The sequence below is a fragment of the Stenella coeruleoalba genome (genome assembly GCF_951394435.1).
Source record: "Stenella coeruleoalba genome assembly, chromosome: 1".
In the NCBI taxonomy this organism is placed as follows: Eukaryota; Metazoa; Chordata; class Mammalia; order Artiodactyla; family Delphinidae; genus Stenella; species Stenella coeruleoalba.
In genome coordinates, this window is record NC_137169.1 from 159,113,748 (window position 1) to 159,121,211 (window position 7,464).

A 7,464-nucleotide genomic window follows, 5' to 3' on the forward strand; every position below is an offset into this window, starting at 1 on the left:
AAAATCTGAAAATGATAAGCATCTCACCAGAGTTTCAGGATGGCCCATTACCTATGCTGTGGAAAGGATATTCAAAATACCATGCTTCATCAATGTCTTCTCAGATTTATTAATCAATGGACAACTACTGAGTTAAGACAGTGTCTTATCCTTGCTTCAAAAAAATAAAAACAAAAAAACCCCACAAACACAAAAAAACTGTTAACGATGAAAACTTATTATGCCAGGCCTTAGTATGGCCTGACTTCGAAATTTAGTTTCAGAGGCTTTTGTGAATATACCAAGGAAAGAGGACCTAGGTGTATCTTATTGCCACAGGCCGCCAATAAATATTTGCTTCACGGATAAAAAAATAATATATAGTATAGGAGAGAGCCTGACAGATGCTTAACATTATTGAGTGATAGCAATGCCCAGACTCATCTGTGATCAAACACTATGAAAGTATCCTCCTAAGGATAAACTTATTACAAATAAGTGAAAATTCAATTATGGAGATACTTTCTGTTTCAGCTCTGATATGCAAATCGCTTGGAAGTTGTCACTGTATCTTGTCCTTACAAGATAATGCGGTACAAAATGAAAATCAATGACTTTTCTCAGACGTGATTAATAAAACATGTAACTATGAAAGAATTTTAAAACTGTAATTATGTATGGGTATATATGTGTCTCTGAAAAATCTGGGTCAAAGAAAACTGAGGCTATCAGTATAAACTCATTTAACTTCTATCTCTTCTTACGTTTATTTCCTCCCAAACTTACCAGTATCCACCCAACTCGAAGGATACAAGTGATTTTTATAGACTGTGCAAGGTTTTTTTCTTATTCATATATCCATGTTTCCCCAATTCTCTAAATTATTATCTACATCTTCAGGATCTCCTTTATCGGTTCCTTCATTTCAACATATAAAATATAAGTCCTTCTCATTCTAAAAAATTCTTTTTTGCGAATTATTTTCTCTTTTCATCCAAACTCCTTGAGAGTAGCCTATTCCCACTGTCTTCACTAGCCTCGACTGGCCCCCACAGGCAGCCCTACACCCTCAATTTATTGCCATTTGGCTTTTTGTCCACCACTTCACTGAACTGCTCTAAGGTCACTGGGGACCTAACTGCCCAAATCCAATGGACACTCACATTCTCTGAAGGATGACACTGTCATCTACTTCCTCCTTCCTGAAACTCTATCACCTCTCTCCTTTCCAGAATTCCTTCTCTGCTTATTACTTAAACGTTGTCAGTACTCACAATTCTCTGAACTCTCATCCATGTTCATGATTTTAATGAGTGCTGATATGTGCTGATGACACTCAAATTTTTATCTTTCCATGTCTTCACGTGCATGTCCAGTTATCTACCAGTCTGTCTCCTGAATTCTACACGTGCTTTACAATTCAACATGTCCAGAACTAAAGTCTTTTTCCCAATTCAGTTCTTTATCCCCTATTTCCAAACTCAATGATACCACCACCCAACCTCAGTCACACAGATGGGGGTTCAGCCTCTGCCTCCTACTTCTTCCTTACTTCCCAAAATCAAGTCTTGCTTGTAATTTCCTAAATACAATTAGAACTTATTTCCTCTCTTCATCTATACCTTATTTCAGACCCCTTTCTTCTTGCTATTACCTGGTCTAGAAGTTACCAAATTGCTGTTTGGTGGAACCAGTTGTTAGACACTTCTGTTAAAAAAGGACACTAGAGTCAAATAGCTTTGAGGATGGCTGTATACCATATGCCTGCTGTGATGATCCAGAATGAACACTAGCCTACAGCAGCCCCGAGGATCTGTACAGTAAAGAAACCTGATTAACTTTACTTAAGCCAGGTTCTCCCTTCTGCCGGCCTATAAACCTCTCAGTAGGGACAGGTGAGGAGGTGGCAGCGTGAAAGTCCCTCTTGAAAATAAAAACACTGCTCCTCAGAAGAGTGGGGCATAATTGTCTCCAGGCTTCTTCAAATTCCTCATCCATACAGACGTCAGTGGTCTAAAATGCCACCTGAACGTGTCTTTTCCATTCTTAGCTGTTTTCTGAGGAAGCCAGCTCCATGCACATGGGTGGTTAAGACCCGCTCTCCTCCTCCTCGCGGCCTCCTTTAGGGGCACTTGCCACTGCCTGGTGACACTGCATTGATCCTCCAGAGCCTGTGCCTGTGGCTCTGTAACACATCCCTCGCACACTCACGGCTCTGGACTTCCGCTATCCTCTCTGCCTTGAGTGTCCTTTCCCTTCACCGGCTGACTCACCAGTTTTTCACAAGTCCTTTAAGACTTAGCTTAGGGACTGCCTCTTTGATGACTTTTCTTTGCCTCACAGCTCCCCCTCGTCTTCCACAAACACTGACCAAACGCCCTGAATATGCCCCTCACAGCATGTCACGTGCAGGATGAGACATCTGCTGTGTGTCTTCCCCTCTCACCCCACTGCTAAAGGGCCAACGCTACATTTTGCTCATTGTTTCACTCCTCTAACACCCAATCCATGACTAATGAACTAACTAGTACTGTAGGAGCCCTCTTAGTAACAATCAGGCAGGAACTTCTAGAAGAAATCTGACACTCCAGCTGTTCTCTGCTCTCACCTTTCAGTCTGAATGAACTAAAGACTTATCTGTACATGTTTTACAGGGAGACATAATTCAATCCAGAGATGTGTCATCACATACTCTGCCATTTAAAAATTCTGCTCACGATGGGGGAAGGAGACAGGTGTGCTTTCTGACAGCCCCACTGTTTTGCACTTCTAGTGCTCACTGCCTTCTCGCTCGGTGCCTTCCTTACACCCTTCTTCTCTTAACAAGGAAACAGGATAACAAAGTAATTAAGAGCCTGGGTTCTGCCTATCTGTGAAACAGAAACATAACCAAGGACATAGAGAATAGATTGGTGGTTGCCAAGGGGGAGGGGGTGGGAGAGGGTTGGATTGGGAGTTTGGGATTAGCAGGTGCAAACTGGTGTATATACAGGATGGATAAACAAAAAGGTCCTACATGGGACTTCCCTGGTGGCACAGTGGTTAAGAATACACCTGCCAATGCAGGGGACACGGGTTCGAGCCCTGGTCCGGGAAGATCCCACATGCCAGAGAGCAACTAAGCCCGATGCCACAACTATTTAAGCCCATGCACCTAGAGCCAGTGCTCTGCAACAAGAAAAGCCACCACAGTGAGAAGCCTGCACACCGCAACTAGAGAAAGCCTGCGTGCAGCAACAAAGGCCCAACACAGCCAAAAATAAAAAAAAAAAAAAAATACATTTATTTTAAAAAAAGTGGATGTATTTAAAAAAAACCAAAAAGGTCCTACTGTAGAGCACAGGGAACTATATATCCTGTGATAAACCATAATGGAAAAGAATATGAAAAAGAATGTATATAAATGTGTAACTGAGTCACTTTCCTGTACAGCAGTAATTAACACAACACTGTAATTCAACTATACGTCAATAAAAAATAAAATTTAAAAAAATTGCCATAAAAATAGTCACAGAAGGGGGACTTCCCTGGTGGTCCAGTGGTTAAGACTTCGCCTTCCAATGGAGGGGGTGAGGGTTCGATCCCTGGTGGGGGAGCTAAGATCCCACATGCCTTGTGGCCAAAAAACCACAATATAAAACAGAAGCAATGCTGTAACAAATGCAATAAACACTTTAAAAATGGTCGATATCAGAAAAAATCTTTAAAGAAAAAATTCACATAAATCAGAAACAAATGAAACATAATAAAGTCCATACATTTAAAAAAAAAAAAGAGCATGGGTTCGGGTCACATCGCAGCTTTCCACTTACTTACAGCTGTGTAATTCTGGGCAACTCACATAATGTCTCCTCAGACTCCTCATCTATAGACGAGGATGGTAACAGTTCCCTACCTCAGAGCGTTGCTGTAATCCATAAACACGGTTAAGTGCCTTGGTAAATGTTTGAGGCTCTCTGGTTATTGTGAATTAAAATACCTCAATGGCTTCTGGCCATGTGATTTATAATAGTTTGACATTTAACCAAATGGTAAAACTATTCCATTTATTATTCCCATCTCTTTTTAACCCTTACCCTGCTTTGTTGTTTATATTTTCTCCCAACACAGAGTGCTCGTTCCAGGAGAATAAAGGCTTTATTTTGTTCACTGCTGAAAGCAATAGCACCCAGAAAAGTACTGTACATGTGAAGCCCTCAGTAAACACTAGCTGAATGAATGGTGCAAAGTGTCACAAGGAAAAGTACACCAAAACTTTCATTATAATAAAAAAGTATAGATAAATCTTTCTCTAATGGCTTCCAGTCAAGTAACTGAAACCACCATATGCTATAATAAAAACATAAGTAATTTATTAAAATGTGAAGGCAAAAACATAATTTTAAAAGATTTAGACCTATGTTAGGCATGATAGAGTATGGATGCTTTCTTGAAATTCACAATCAGATCCAGGAGTATCACTTTCAGAATGTTCTAGTAGATTGAGTTTACTTTTAGTTGTCTTTGATGAAAGTCACTATTCTACTCTCTTTCTTAACAGAAATGTTTTTTTGAAGACTCACTTTTAATTGGTTTATTAACCAAAGAATTATTTTGCCCAATTCCTTTGCTTTTCTGCTTTACAGGTGAGTCAGAGCAGGAATGCAGGTCCTTCCGAGGTTGTTTCCTAGCAGAGTATTTTTTGGTATATTCACCTGCTTTGCTCATTTTCTCTGAAGAAGACCTGCTATTTCTAGATGATTCCTCTTCTTTTCTTTGACTTCCAGTTCCAGAAATGACGTCTGCTGAAGGGCGAACATGTTCTAGCAATGAATCTTCAAAAGACTCCTGCCGCTGCTCTGTGACTGGGACCCCAGGTTGTCTTTGGAAGTTTCTAAGGCCTCCTGAGTAGACACTGGGATATGGAAGGAGTCAAGAGGCAAAGGAATCCTAGCGTCACCTGTAATTTTCTGAAACTGGACGGAAAAACAAAAGACAAGACAAAAATTCAGTGATGAACAGAGCCAACCATTAAAAAGTAGAGCTCAAAACTTCAATGTTACTCTGTGATCTTATTATTAACACAGTCAATATTCAGAAGATTTCAGAGCCAGTTTTTTTCTAATTATATCTTGCCAAGTGATTCGTAGCTTAACCTAGCTATATCCAAGACTATGTCCGCTACATTTTCAGACTTTGGTGATTGGGGTACTTATTACCCATTTCCTTTCCCTCACTAAAAATAAAACCCTATTCTGTAAGATAATTAATTTCTTTTCTATCCTCCAGGCACATGCAAACAGTATATAGTTTGTGACCAGACTGTGTTCTCAAGCTGTCAGTTCCCAAGACCAGTCTGAGATTGGCTGATGGGGGCTCCAAGCAAGGCTAGAGGAAAAGCTGACAGGTTTCCCCTCCCATTTCCATAACCAGGTGATTCACTATGATATGTTACCTATTAGCTATGTCTGGATTACTTATTTTAAAAATTATATCAGTATGTGTACCTTCATTGTAAGCTGACTGCATACAAATGGAAACCTAAGTAAAATATGAATAGAACAGACATTTATATAATTTAAAATCTGGAATATTTTCTCTAATAAGGATAGTTTGCTTTAACTCATAAATTTTCTAGAGAACTTCCAGTCTCCTTATTTACAACAATACAGTGTCATGAAATGGGCACACATTTACTAATCTCAGATTTGGAAAGGATTCCAGAGTCTTCTAGCTCCCGAGCATGTGAACTATTAGAGACTGATCATTATTGTTTTCCCCCTGACTTGGTCATTTCCTTTTTGCTAATCACTCTTAGAATCATTAAGTGCTGTTCTGTCCACTTACTTGGATATTTTGCATTTGTCCTGGGGCACCCTGTTTTGATTCTGATTTTTCTTCTTCAAGTCCCTTCTTTTCTTCTTTACGTGGACTACTAACAGTAGAATTCATCTGGGGACGACCTAGTAAATGAAAATCTGACTGATCTATACCAGCCATTGTGGCCAGCTGCCCAAGCCTGGACCAGAGGAGAAAAGGAGAAAAGACAAAGGTTATTATAATCACATAAGAGCAGTTTAGATTTCCCCAGACCTACAATCATGAAATACTTCTAAAATCTTAAAAGCCAACATCCTACTCCAGACTACAAGCCTCTCTCTCCCCCTAAATCTCAGCCCTTTCCAGATTCATCCTCTAAGACACATCCCACTGTCTCACTAGCAGCTTCAACATGTACCATGCATGTCATCCACTGCCAGTCACACCTCTATTCCCACACTTCTTTACCACCTTTCCTCCAGTTTCCAAGAATGTGTTTGTTCCTTCCTTCCCAACACCAACACCAATTCATTCACTGACAAAACACCACTCCATCAACTATCAGTCTCCACTTCCCTCTTCCAGCAAAATTGCTCCCAGTTGAAAACCACGGACCTATATCTCCCCTGCAGATTAATAATAATTTTTATGTCTAAGGCAAAAATAACTTTAATTCAAACTTATCAAACAAGCAAAATAAGTGAAAGATAGGAAAATTCTTATGCATTCCCGAATATTTTCAATGAAAACTGCCTTCAATTTAGTCTTACAAAAAACTACACCTACTAATTACTCTATTTACAGGTTACTCTTTTATAATGAGCTCCCCACTCTACCAAAGCAGGCTTCCCTATTTGCATTTATTAACAAATTTAACTCCTTATTTTAAAAAGTCAACTATATTACCTATAATTACACTAAATATGGCCACGGAAGTGATGAAAATTGCTCCAGTTCCTCAGCAAACTACCATTATAGTCGCAAAGAGAAGAACGCCATGAAGAGAAATGAACTAACCCAGCAACTTTAAGGAGATCCAAGAAAGCATGGAACTTCTGAAAAGAATTCTCAATGCTGCCCAAAACACCTGCATCATCCAGGATCATGCTTGTCAATGAGTGGGCATGAAGGGCTGCAGACAAAGAGAAATTCATATTTCTTAAGTGGGCATTTTCATGTTCCAGCTATAAAAGAAGACTAAAAATGTCTGACATGATTTTTTCTCATTGTCATCAGAAGTAGTCTTGCCTATTTTCAAGGAACAAAACTAAAACACTCAAACTGTAATTAATTTGTAATTAACCTAATTCTCCACCAGTAAAGACAGAGACCGTATCACATAGTAACCAAAACCCACAGGCACCCAACAAAGTTTCCTATATAACACTTAGGTGGTATATAAATAAACCAAAGTTACCATTTTATTAATGATCTTTCACAAAATATCACATTTCTAACTAGTTCAATTCATAATGGAGCCTCATTCCACATTAGAAAATGACCTGCTTTAAGTTTCTCTTAAATTAGAAAATGAAATATAGAATCTGATTTGAATAAAACATATTACATCTCTGCTGAATGTTAAGGATTAACTTTAGTGAGCAAAATATCTAATGCTTACATTTAAAAGTCCTAAATCATACCCAACCCAATTTATTAAATGTACAATCACCAATATTTTCTTTG

At 39.0% G+C, this 7,464-nt stretch overlaps 1 pseudogene across 1 annotated transcript; it reads right to left on the reverse strand.

The window, feature by feature from the left end:
- Nucleotides 1-4,119: 4,119 nt before the first annotated feature.
- On the reverse strand, nt 4,120-6,932 carry LOC307177239 (centrosomal protein of 78 kDa-like; annotated as a pseudogene). The gene is made up of 3 exons (XR_013831806.1): nt 6,796-6,932; nt 5,806-5,977; nt 4,120-4,934 (listed from the first exon to the last, which is right to left on the reverse strand). The product of XR_013831806.1 is annotated as a centrosomal protein of 78 kDa-like (transcript).
- Between the last annotated feature and the right edge of the window lie 532 nt (nt 6,933-7,464).